The 12,172-nt window shown below is 48.1% G+C and overlaps 1 protein-coding gene and 2 long non-coding RNA genes across 5 annotated transcripts in view; 2 read left to right on the top strand and 1 right to left on the bottom strand.

The window, feature by feature from the left end:
• The first annotated feature begins 316 nt into the window (after window positions 1-316).
• Window positions 317-2,327, top strand: LOC137484821 (uncharacterized). The gene is made up of 2 exons (XR_011005055.1): window positions 317-617; window positions 708-2,327. It is a non-coding gene; the product is annotated as an uncharacterized lncRNA (long non-coding RNA).
• On the bottom strand, window positions 388-2,971 carry LOC137484824 (uncharacterized). Its single transcript, XR_011005058.1, has 2 exons — window positions 2,686-2,971; window positions 388-2,561 (listed from the first exon to the last, which is right to left on the bottom strand). It is a non-coding gene; the product is annotated as an uncharacterized lncRNA (long non-coding RNA).
• A 633-nt stretch (window positions 2,972-3,604) lies between these two features.
• Window positions 3,605-12,172, top strand: part of TAOK3 (TAO kinase 3) — a 74,665-nt gene continuing 66,097 nt past the window's right edge. For 2 of the 3 annotated variants that reach the window (XM_068208916.1, XM_068208913.1), the window contains exons 1-2: window positions 3,605-3,771; window positions 4,408-4,470. The gene's annotated coding sequence lies outside the window, so the exon portion shown is untranslated. The remainder of the gene's footprint in view (window positions 3,772-4,407; window positions 4,471-12,172) is intronic. The other variant, XM_068208914.1, reaches the window with a different exon arrangement.

Below are 12,172 nucleotides of genomic sequence, written 5' to 3'. Positions count from 1 at the left end.
AGACAGTGCTGCCGGTGGGGTTTAACTCCTCAGCGGCTTGTGGCCACCTAGGCTCGTGTTCGTGGGCCACGCTCTGCTCAGACGTGCCAAGAGCTAGGACAAGAGCAACGGGCAGAAACACGCACAGGAAGTTCCACCTAGAGATGAGGAAGAGCTTCTTCCCCGTGCAGTGACCGAGCAGCGGAACACAGACCAAAGAGGGTGCGGAGTCTCCCTCCCTGGGCATATTCCAGCGCCGTGTGCCTCGTGCTCTGGGATGACCCTACTGGAGCAGATGATCCCACTGTGATCCCTTCCAACCTGACCCATTCTGTGATACAGACACACAGCAGAGCTGCTCCCCAGACACAGAGCAGGACCTTGCCCCAGTGGGGACGGACTCATTAGGACACTTGTACTCTTTCAAATTTTATTATATTTTAATAGAGAAATTACTTCCCTGTTCCTCCCGGCAGCGCTCCACCACAGAGAGCACAGTGCTCTCGCCCAGGTGAATCAGGTGCCTCCTGCCAGTGAACAGCAGCTTTAGTAGAACACATGCTTACATGTGCCAGGTACTGGCTATTCTCCTGACTAGGCACTGCTACAAAATTAAGGATCAAGACACATATCCCGTGGTGAGAGTCATATGCAGGATCCCACTCCCATCTGAAAATGCCTCACAGTGCTATTTCAGACTAAATATCTCATGTATCTTATTTCTGCAGCTCTAATTCGCCTGGGAACGACTAATTAATTAATCTCATCACCTCCAGCACAGCCACACTAATCGCTCACCTTCAGCTGGGAGGAGCATTCCTCACATGCACAGCTTATTGACTCACTGAGGCACTACAAACACCCCACCGAGGGGAAGGAAATGGGTTTGATCTGAAGCACTGAGCTCCAAAACCTGCAGCGCTCCTCCAAACCCGCCGAGCCGGGTGCTCGGTGCCCAGAGCAGCACCAGGTCTGTCACACCGCGTTCTCAAAGGGGCAGTAATAATGCAGCGCAGCCACTCGGCTTTCCTGCCGATCGCCCCAAAGGTCTGTTGGCCCAGACTGACAATTTTTAACTCGGAACACCCGTGCCAAGTATGCTCCATGCCTCTTTCCTTAAGTCAATATTGCCTCTAACAGGGGACGAGGCTGAGGCACGGCAGTAAGTCGGCACCGCCCCCCGAGCAGCTCCCAAAACTTCTGGGAGCGTTTTTGTCTGAGGGGAGAGACACCCCAGAGCTGCTCACCACCTCTCCTTTCCCAAGGAATGCTGTGGGTTATGAGCACGGTGGAAACCCCTCCTTTTCCCTTCTCCCCACTCAGGCAGCGTGGCTGGCACGGCTGCCCGCGGCCCCGGGGTGAACAGGAAAGGGCGTGGTGGCGGCTGCCACATCGCATGAGCTGCCTGGTGCCCGCGGGTTTGTCCTCTCCCCACACTCACACCCAAAGGTGTGAGGGGCTTGAGCCCTTCAAATCACTCCCCAAAGCCATGCAGTCACCGAGCTAAAAATAGAAACGGGACCGCAGGCTCAAGAACTAACCAGAGCCCCCTCGGAGCTTGACAAACATTAGTATTTCCCCTTTCCCCCCCGTTTCCTGGCTGTATCTGTTCCATCTGTCCACATACTCGGCTCACCAGCTCCCCTGCCCAGCCGGGTTTGTGCTGCTGGGGATACCAAACCAGTTCTAAGTGTGCCTGAACCACAGCTGCCCTCCCAAGGATCATCTGCCCTGCCTCACTGCTGCCTCAGCACTTTCCGTTTGCAGCTGATCTGCCCTCCCAGCACAGCCCTTCACACATCGGGCAGGTGCAGGCACCAACACGAGGGCACAGGAACCCCCTGAACAGGAGCCACTGGGTAAAAATCCTGCAAAGTGCTGCTGATGCAAAGCTTTTTTAGCTCATTCTGTGGTCAAAACTGGGATCTCAAAGCTGTTGCTCCCTCCGTGCTAATTCCTCCTGTTTAATAGGAGCCTGCTGGAGACACCCTCTGCTGTCATCTCTCAGGCATTCAGTGGGAACCCGAGGGAGGAGGCTCAGCTTTAAGGAATGCCATGTTTCCCTTACAAATGCAGAAACTTAACTGTCTCCGCCCCAAGGAGCTGTCAGGGAAAGTGTAAAGTTCCCTGTTGTTCTTGGCTCGTGCTCCCATCGGAGCTGTTCTGGTCACAACTCACTCAGTGCTTTGTACACGCTCACTCTGGGGAGAGATCTCTGCCTCCTGCTTGCTCAGCATCAGCTTTTCACAGAGCTGCTGACAGATGAGCCGTGCTCACCCTGCTCTTCTTTCCACTCGTAAGAAAGAGGGGGAAAAAAGGGTTATGGAGTTCAGCTTATAAACAGGAAACTCGTTGTGTGAAATTACTCAACTACATTGAGAAGAGCTGTGTTGTACCTTGGCCTTTGAGGCACAGGACACACCAACACCCCTCACCAGGGACTCAGGGCTCTCAGGTTTCTGTACCTGTGGTTTCACACAGCTCTCCGAGGATGGTTCCAGAAGCCCAAGAAGGGGAACAGCTGTCAGGAGCAAGCTGGCAGAATGAGGCTGCACGAGGTACTGGCAGATAAAGCTCTGTTCCTTCAGTTTTATTTAGAAAAATGAAGTAATTAACTCCCCCCCTCGTCAAATTAGTCTCTAAGAAGTGTTTAAGTTCAGAGGCTGTGGGGAGCTGCCAAGTGTGGCAGAAACAGCATGAACTCACCTTACCCTGCCTCTGCTGTAAGCAATTCCTAACCCAGAGCTCTCAACCCCTGCTACAGCTCCTTTTCCTTTGGGGCTTTGCTGCCAAATCACAGCTGCTCCTTTGGGGTACCAGGGGTCTCTTTTTGCTGGGATGTGCCACAGGACACACAGTCCCTGTCAGGGCTCCCCCAAACCTGCAGCACGGGCTTGAAGACTCAGAGCTGCCTTTTTACTGGGCCCAAGCACTGTCCCCTCACACAGGAGCTGGTGTGGACCCCAACACCTGAGACCACTACAGACTCTGACAATGCACACAAACACCTCTGAATTATTTATGGGCCCTGACACCTCTCCACGCTCACACCTGAGCCTGATATGACCCCCAACATCTGTTCCCCACGCTTGAGACCACTGCAGACCGCAACATCCCGCTGCCGGGCTGCCCTCCCCGGCACACACCTGAGGTAACTTTAGCGCTCGGCCCCACCGCCCCGAAACCGCTATGGGTCCATGAGCCCCCCACACACACACCTGAACCCGCTGTGGGCCAACCACGCCCGCACACACCTGAGACCACTATGGGCCCTAACACCCCTCACGCACACATGAGCCCCGGCACGAACAGCCACAGCCGAGGCAGACACACGCTCCCACCGCGCCCTGGCCGTGCCCTCACCGCGCTCCCGCCATTCCCCTCCCTCACAGCCCGCTCCCGCCATTCCCCTCCCTCACAGCCCGCTCCCGCCACTCCCCTCCCTCGCAGCCCGCTCCCGCCATTCCCCTCCCTCGCAGCCCGCTCCCGCCATTCCCCTCCCTCGCAGCCCGCTCCCGCCGCGGCACCGCGCAGGCCGCTCAGTCGAGCGCCGATGGCGCGGGCGGTGCGCTCGGTGAGGCGGCGCCGCTCAGCGGCCCGGCCTGAGCTGCCAGGCGGCGTAGCCGAGCGCCGAGCGGGGCCGGGCAGGAAGCGGCGGTGACGGGCACGGCCCGGCGGACACGCTCCGTCCCCCTCTCCTCCTCCTCCTCCTCCTCCTCCTCCTCCTCCTCCTCCTCGTTCCTCCCCGCCCGGGCCCCGCGGACGTGGCCCGCTGCCGCCGGCCGGCACCAGGTGAGGCACCGGCAGAGGGAGCGGCGCCGCTGACAGGCGGGTCCCGCCGGGGCGCGGAGGGCAAGGGGCAGCGCTGGGGCTGGCAGCGCGTTTGGGGCTGAAGAAGGCACTTTGCGGGTGCTGCGGCGGCGCTCGGCTGTCCCGGGCTGCCTCATGGCGGGGCCCGCCCGGGGCAGCTCCCGCGGGGCTGCGAGTGCGGGCTGCGGGGGTCCGAGAGAGCCCGGCCGGGGCAGGACGGGGCAGCTGCCCCGCGCCTCGTGTCGGGGGACCGGGAGCAGCCGCTCCTTCCTCCCCTGCTTCCTTCGCTCCCTCGTGCCTCGCCGGTGTGCCGGGAGCTGTCCCCGGGAGCTCTCTGAAGTCGGAGCTCCGGCATAGCCGCCCCGAGCGGACGGGAACGCCCCGGCAGGAGCGTGCGGAGCGGAGGGAGGGAGAGCGGCCGGTGCCCTCACCTGCAGCCGGCGCGGCTCCGCTGGGGATCCCCGGGATCCGCCTGAGCCGGAGTGCGACCCGGGGCATGCCGGGCACGGGGGAGCTGCGTTTCTGACAGCTTTGAGCGGAGTTGGAAGCAATGACGTAGGTCTGGTGCGAGCAGATGTCTCTGTCCTTTTAATGACACAGAGAAATGATTTGCTGTAGGTGCTGGATGCCATCGAGCAGCACTCGTACTTGCGTGGGAAGGAGAAGGAAGGAGGACACGAGGCAAGTACTAAGCCTTCAGAATTTTGTTTTATAATTACATCTCCTCGTGTCTCCTCACCCCCCTTCCCCAGGAACGTGAGCGGAATGAATTCCCTAATCCTACAACTATGGCAGTTCTAAACTTCAGTAGCCACTGAGTAGCCCTGGTAGATTCCTGGTTTTCCCTGGTCACTTCCTGAGCCTGGGCAGAACTGAGCAGCTCGGTCAGTGCTGGGTTTGCTGTCCCCAGCTGGGCTGTTCTCCCCAGGGTGAGGGAGAAAGCCCGTGGGACACTGCTCTGGAAGCTCTGTGGAATGCTGGGCTCACACACAGTCCAGCAGCAGCTCCGTGCTTGTTTAAAAACAGCTGATTCCGGTGCTGATTCGGCCCTGGTTGTGCCAGGAGGATTTGGAATCTCCCTGCCCATCTTTGTGGACAGTGATCCACATAAGAAGGTGGAAGCAGTCAGGGCTCTTCGTCCACGTGGATGCAGTTCCACAGAACACAGGGTGATTTCAGGTTGCTGGGTACAGCAGTGCTGGCTGAGGTTTGTGGTGCTTATGTTGTTTAAGAATAACTGGGCTCCAGTCTGTTCCCCAAGGTCTGCTGACATCTTTTAGCTAATGTTTAGAACGCTGCAGTGCTGGCAGTCAGGCAGCTGGTTTTGCCAGTGGTCATTACTTTGATGTATCCCATACCAGATCTGTGAGAGGACACGTGTTGGTGTTTCTGTGTTGATGGATTGTTTGTGGAGAGAGATAATACACCATGCTCGTCCTCTCTGAGCTAAAAATTGGGCTATTTCTGGTAGGTAGTTATTTTTGTGTTCTCAGGGGCTAATATAATAATATAGGGCGTGTTTTAAATGTAAATACCTGTCTGCAATCTCTCTTTTAACACTGAGCTTCATACAGATATCTGACAATTCTTTCATGCACCCACAGTGAGGTTGCAAACTGTTCCTATCTACATAAATGTCTCATTTATCAAATCCAGATTTCTTTTTTGCTGTCCAGCTCATCATATAACTTCCTCTGGCAGCTGATTTGAGGAAACCTTGAGCTGGGTTGTTTCTATCCACCCTCCTCTGTACTGAGAGCTTTCAGATTGGAAACTAATTCTTGTTTGGGTGTGTGTATTGCTTACAGTGATTCTCTCTAAATACTTCCCTTTTACATTGTTGCATCATTATCAGTTAAAAAGGATCTTAGCAAGTCAAAGCTTTTAAAGGTGAGGTATTTCTACTTGTGTGCACTCTAAATGTGGCTCTTGCATCAGCAGGGTTTTACTGTTAGATTTGTTTTCAATAATGTGTTGCTGGATGGGGGAAACTTTCAGCAGGCATGAGCTCTGTTCCTTCTGAGTAACCTGCTGTCTTCTTTTAAAGGAAAAGCCCTGTTTGAATGGAGCAGGGCTGGAGTTTGCTGGACTGCTGGGGAGCAGAGGAGGAGCAGGTACAGGGCAGTGGTCAGTGAGTTTGGACCAGGAACACAGACTCGTTGTGTTCTCCTCTTACAGGTTTTTGTTCCAGGTTGTTCTGCAGCCTTGTGGGATGCTGCAACATCCAGGTTATGAGAAATGCCAGGGAAGGAGGTGTTTGTGGAACACTTTACATTTTATTTATTTGTTGCTTTGACACAAAAAAAAAAATTGTCCAAGGTTAATGTTTTTAAATAGGAAATACATATTTTGTTTTAAGACAGAGCTCAGAGTCTTTTAACAGGACCCCTCTGCAGTTCAGTCACAGCATTTACACCAAACTGAGTTTGAATAAAAATGCAGTTTTGGCATCAAAGGAATTCAAGAAGTAAATTTCTATAAAATTCTGTTTCAGCACCTGCTCAGCTTTATTAATGGACATGCTTTCACACATCAGGCAAAAATTCAAAAAGTGAACCCAAAAGAGTATTTTGTTTTATGCTTACTATTTTCAAACTACTTCCTCATTTGGAGGCCATTGATTAAACCAGAAGGATCTGCTTGCCCTTGGCTGTGTAATAAACATGATGCAATTGCCTGGTGCCTGCTTGGTCATCAGTTCTTCCAGGGGCAGCTCAGTGAGTTTCCCTGACAGTCCTTTTATCACTCCCTGAAATCACTCTGGCAGCTTTGTTCTAATTTTCTGAGTGAAGTGTGTTTTAGAAAGTATTGATCTGGTAAATTTAGGGTACCCTCTGGGTAAAAAGAAGACAATCTCCCCTCTGATTCTTACATGGGCAGGACAGGTTGGGACTTTTCATTGTGATCGTGTAGTGGGCATCACTTAAAAGTCATCACTGGCATTGTGTGCCAGGAACTCTCGTCTGTGAGAGCCTCGGCTCCTCATTAATGAGGAGGAAAGTTGAAATAGAAATTAAAGTAAATTAATTGGGTGTGGCCATCCATCTCTTACGCTACTGAAGGATGTTTGATATCCGAGTTATTAATGGTACTGGGGCAGCTTCTTAATTGTTATAAAGCCCCACTTCCAGCATTAAAGAGCAATGTTCCTAACATGACATGTTGCCCTTATTCTGTAGAACTAAACCATGGGAATTCACTTCTAACATCCTGTTGGAAATACGAAAAATATATATTTTTAAAGATCAGTAGGTTGTGCTCTAAGATTTAAGAGATCTGGAGTACTGCTAGTATTAATTTTTAAATTATTTTAAATTTATTTAAATTACTAAAATTAGGTTGACTAATAAGTTTGTTCTTATTCAGGATGGCAAAGTACACACTGGATTTGAGCAGGCTGGAAGATTTCTTGTTCATATACTCATGTTTGTGTCACAAATTGTTAGTTTAATTTGTAAGGGCAGGGAAATTTCAAATTTAATATAGGGAGCTTACAAAACAAGTTTGTCTGAGTTGCTAATGAACTAGGCACTTATGCCCTTGGACAGGTAATAGCTTGATGTTGATGTAATTACTTTTTTCCCCCACCCTGAATATTAGGTCAAACTGGACTCTGGTTGATTTAGAATTTAATGACACCAGTCATTCCGTGGGAGCCTGTGGTCACTCGTGCTCCCTCCTTGGCTGCTGAAGGCTTTCAAATAGGGACAGTCTCCCAGTTTGGCCTCCATCTGTACCTCTTCCTGCTGTCACTGTTAATTATGATGCTGGGTTACCTGAGAGTCCAAGAAATTCCTCAAAAGAAGGGCAAATGATGACCTTGGTGTTCCATGAGTTTGGTTTGGGATGAGCAGGTTTTGTGCTGCAGGTGATGCTGTCTTTAGGAAGAGAGAGAAAAAGCCGTTTGTACTTCCCTAAGAAATTGTCACTGTGAGAGTGGAGATGTTAACCCAAAATCCTGGATAAACTTCCAGCTGCATTCCCCTGGAGTCTAAAACACACACCTGGGTTTGGTTTGAGTTTCTTACTTTTCTACAGAGCATTACTTCCTGGGGAGTACCCCAGGATCTCTGTGGTGCAGAACCTGGCACTGGGAGGAATGAGTCTTGTATGCAGTGTATGTATTTCCACACATATCAAACAGTTCAGGATGTTGGGACTACCAGATACCATCAACATTTTGTGAGCAGGATGTCATTATTAGATTGGAACTGCTGAATGTCAAACGTTGTGGTGAGTCTGTTTTTACAGAGATGCAGACTGTGCTCACTTCCTACATTAAACCTCATTTTCCCCTAATTTTTATATGTGAGCTGTGATTCTGTTGAACAGAATCTGGCATAATATTGAGCAGATTTATTTAGTGTTGCCCTTGAACGCTGTGAGTGTTTAAGCCAGATTTACAGGAACACAGTCAGTGATGATTCATGTTGAGATGATGTTTTTCTCCCTTGTAATGGAACATATGGGACTACGTAGCATATGGTACCACTGAAAATTGTTAAATGTGGAGCACTGATTTATTACACAGCAAAAAGGGTTGGGGTTTTCAGTCTAACACTGAGCAGAAAGCTTGTAAACAGCTCTGGCTGTTGGTTTGTGTTGGGTGCACTACTGTGTTGTGTGGTAATTTCAAAGGATTCCTTTAAAAGGCAACAGAATGCTTCCAAAAGTTGTGTGTCTGCCCTTTTACTATGGTACAGTCTTGCTCTGTGGGATGACAGCTTAAAAAACCTGAAGGAAAAAAAAATCCTTTCTCTCTCAGATGGGAAGCAGAGGTATTAAAATGTGTAAATAGTTTTCTTCCAGTCTTACTATCCAAAACGCCTCCTTTCTGTGTTTTGTTTGGGTTTTTTTTGTCTTTGTGTCTTCTGGAGGATTGGGTTTTTTTTACTGAGGCAGGGAGAGGAAACAAACACACACCTTGGTCTTTGCAGTGCACAAGGGAAAGTGGACTAAAGTGCAGCTACAGAGAACATAAATTCCAGTCACCTATTTCCTTGTGCTCTCCTGTTTTTCTTAACTATTCATCTTTGGATGGTTATAATCTCTCCAGAGCAGGTATTGCTTCTGCTCTGGCTCTGTAGGGTCTTGCTGCAGGGTAACTGAAGCTCCCAGGTGCTGTGGTCATACAGGTAATTAATGGCTGGTCACAAATCTTCATTGATTAAGCTTTTCCAGTAATGACTTAAGCAAGAGACTTAATTTGAACCTTAGAATGGTGCTTGTGCTTCTCTTTTTTCCTAATGACTCGATTTATTTGTACATCTTAAAGTACTGATTAAAACAGACGTTATGCTAAATTTACTTTTGTTAGGCCAAAAATACGTAATTAAGAAAGAATATATATTGTAAATGTTTGGGATAAAAGTCAGATGAGCCTTTTTCCTCCTTACTTGGTCAGTGACAATCTGCCTCTCAGTTCAGGGTTTCTTGTGTGTGTCTGCTTATTCTGCTTGGTTCAGGTAAAGTTTGGGTATGCGGTGTCCTTTACAATAGCAACAGATATTTGACATCATTAAAAACTGCTGTTATTTAATAAAAGGAAGTTGTATCTACCCTTGAGGGAATTAACTAATGACCTCTTGTTAACCATCGCCTTCAGGATCTTAGATCCTCCCTTTGCTTGCCTCATCCTTAGTCATACATTGGAAGAGGAAAACAGGCTTTTTTTCCCTCCCTCCCTCCCAACTCTTGAGCAGTTTCTCAACTGGGGATGAACTGGTGGTTGACCTAAACCCTGTGAGGAAACTGCAGTGGGGACCACACTTCCATTCCCCTTGTGGAACATCCTACTGCTGTTAAAACTCACACACAGCACCTCAATTAACTCTAATTCCCAGCCTTAGCCTGCACATTAAATATTTTTTGAAAAGCATTAGCCCAAATGAATTTTAATTTCTGGCATTTCTAATCTCGACACTGGCAGTGGTGTCAGTTTTAGCTCTTGAAAAGAGGGGAAAAACATTTCTTATCTGGAAAGTATGCGAGTGGCAGAGCAGATAAGATAATTGAGCCCTAAATGTGAGCTGGGATGGAAACAGGCTCTGTTGAGAGTCAGGTCTCATCTGCTGTGCCACAGTCCAGTGGTGCTTTAATGCATAATAATCCAGGGAGTTTGGTCTTCCTGGGCAGGACACAGGGAATTTTCTCTCTGCTGCTTTTTCATTAAGAGACACAAGCCTTTAGTTCCAGTGTGAGATGTTCATGTTCTCAGAGTCAGGAGTTTTCTGTCATTTGGGAGGCAGACAGCCAAAAATAGGATTTTATGGCTCTCCTGCTTGTAACAACAGTTAGCTGCTAAAGCGAGGAATAGAAATTTAAAAACCTTCCAACTTGTTGTTCTATTCAGGCAGCTTTTTCTCCAAACTTCTTATGTTTGTAGTTTTTTTTTTTGTTTTGTTTTTTTTTGGTTTTTTGTTGTTGGTTTTTTTTTTTTTTTTTTTTTTTTTTTTTTTTTTTTTTACATCTGCTGTCTTTCCTCTGTGGGGGATCCCCACAGAGGATAACAAGTTTTCCATTTCCAGCTCTTCCCTTGGACTGAGAGCTCCTGCTGTGGTTTAGAGGTTGTGTGTTCAGCACTTGGTCATGGCCCACATGGTGGGAGGGAGCAGCACAGGTATCTAAAACCAGAATAAATGAGTAACTACTGCAATTACTTTTTTGCTACACAAAGTCTTATTTTTCTTCTGTTTGCTTTAACTCTGCTTTTGTAGTTTTCCATTTGGTATCATAGGATTGCCTTACTAGAAGCTACATTGCTTCAAATGAGCTTTGACTCTTACAGAATGAGACATAAGAGGTTTTTTTGTTGCAAAAATGAATATTTGGCTTAGTGTTTTGCTGCAGGAATTGTAGCCCAGGAGTTAGACCTGCTGCAGGTATTGAAGCTGTAGTGCAGAAAAAGATCTGCTTCTTTGTAGGGCCATATGGAAATGCCATAAATCAAAATATATCTCACTTAGGCATTTGAGACCTGCAGAAATTACAGTAAATGTGTGATAATACAGTCTGAGCAGTTTGAATGATTAAATTTTACAGGTGCTTCAGATTTTAGGTGTGTTGGGCACCTTTTCTATATTGCAGGGTTCCAGTTCTTGTATTAAAGGGAGATTTCAGCCAGTCTGACTTAGTGCCTTAAGGAGAAAGTTGCTGACTCAGGCTTGTTGTAAATTTGCTTTTTCCTGCCTACCTGAGTATTTTGGAGTAATGCTGTTTATATTTTTAGAGCAGTCTTACATTTTCTTGATATGCTGAGCCCAAACCAGAGGTGCTTAAATAAGATTGTGGTTGATCTCTTGGACAGTTTGTGCTGGATCCAGGCTCTGGAGATATCCAGGGAGGCAGAGGGATGGGATCCCAGTCCCAGTGCTGTGCAAGCTGCTTGGAGCCCCAGGCTACCAGTGCAGCTCTGCTGGTGTTTAAGGTCAACTCCTTGCAAATATTTTAGCAAGGCTTATATTCAAATGCTATTTATAAGACCAGACTAATTTCTTGCCTCCTAATGATGGCCTTTTGGCTGATGACAGGGCTGGAATCCTGAAGATCTGGATTCTGTATGCCACTAGTCAGCTGTGTATCCACAGGGAAGTTGTTTGCCAGCTTTCTGCCTCACTTTTTATCTGTACTTAAATAAAAAAAAAAAAAAAAGAAAAGCTGACTAATACCTGCCTCACAGGCTGTGAGAGCACAGTTAGCAGGCTCATGCTGTAGGATCTTTGGAAAACACTGTAGGAATGTTCAAGGGGTTTATTATGGTTAAGGTCCTGCAATGAGAGAACTGGTTAAGCCTGGCTTATTGTTAGACCATTCATTAAGGAGCCTTAATAGCTGAAGCTCTGATAGAGGCTGTTCCTGGCTTCACCTGCAATTACCCTGGGTAGATCCAGGCTGCTGCAGCTCCAGGGGTCTGGAGCATCTGCAGGGATGCTGGAGCCTGCCTGGAGCCTCGCTGCCATCTCACAGCTGGCTTTGCGTGCAGGTCATGCCGTAGTCTCAGTGATTTTTGGGCACTTCAGCATGGTGATGATGACTTATTCTGCCACTAGTGAGCCCTTAGCACCTTCATGCCAAAAGAAATGCTGTAAAATCGGCTGAGATTTTCCTGTGTGTCTGCCTAGCTCGGAATTTGCCCCGTTTTCGCTTTGTAAATAGAACAAAATTAAAAAAGAAAACTTTAAAAAATGTATTTGCAACAGAAATTTTAGTATTAAAAGGTGTAAACCAACGATTAAAAACCTCTTAAATCTGGTGATCTTCAAGCTTAAGTGTTTTGACAATCTCTGAAACTTTTGTGTGAATGCTGACATTGTGGCTTTTAAAATTATTTTATAGTATATTTAGAAAGTATCTATCAGAATTTCTTCCCTTCTGGCCACCATTA

Source organism: Anomalospiza imberbis, chromosome 18 (assembly GCF_031753505.1).
Source record: "Anomalospiza imberbis isolate Cuckoo-Finch-1a 21T00152 chromosome 18, ASM3175350v1, whole genome shotgun sequence".
Classification (NCBI taxonomy): domain Eukaryota; kingdom Metazoa; phylum Chordata; class Aves; order Passeriformes; family Viduidae; genus Anomalospiza; species Anomalospiza imberbis.
This window is presented reverse-complemented; position numbering and strand designations above follow the sequence as displayed.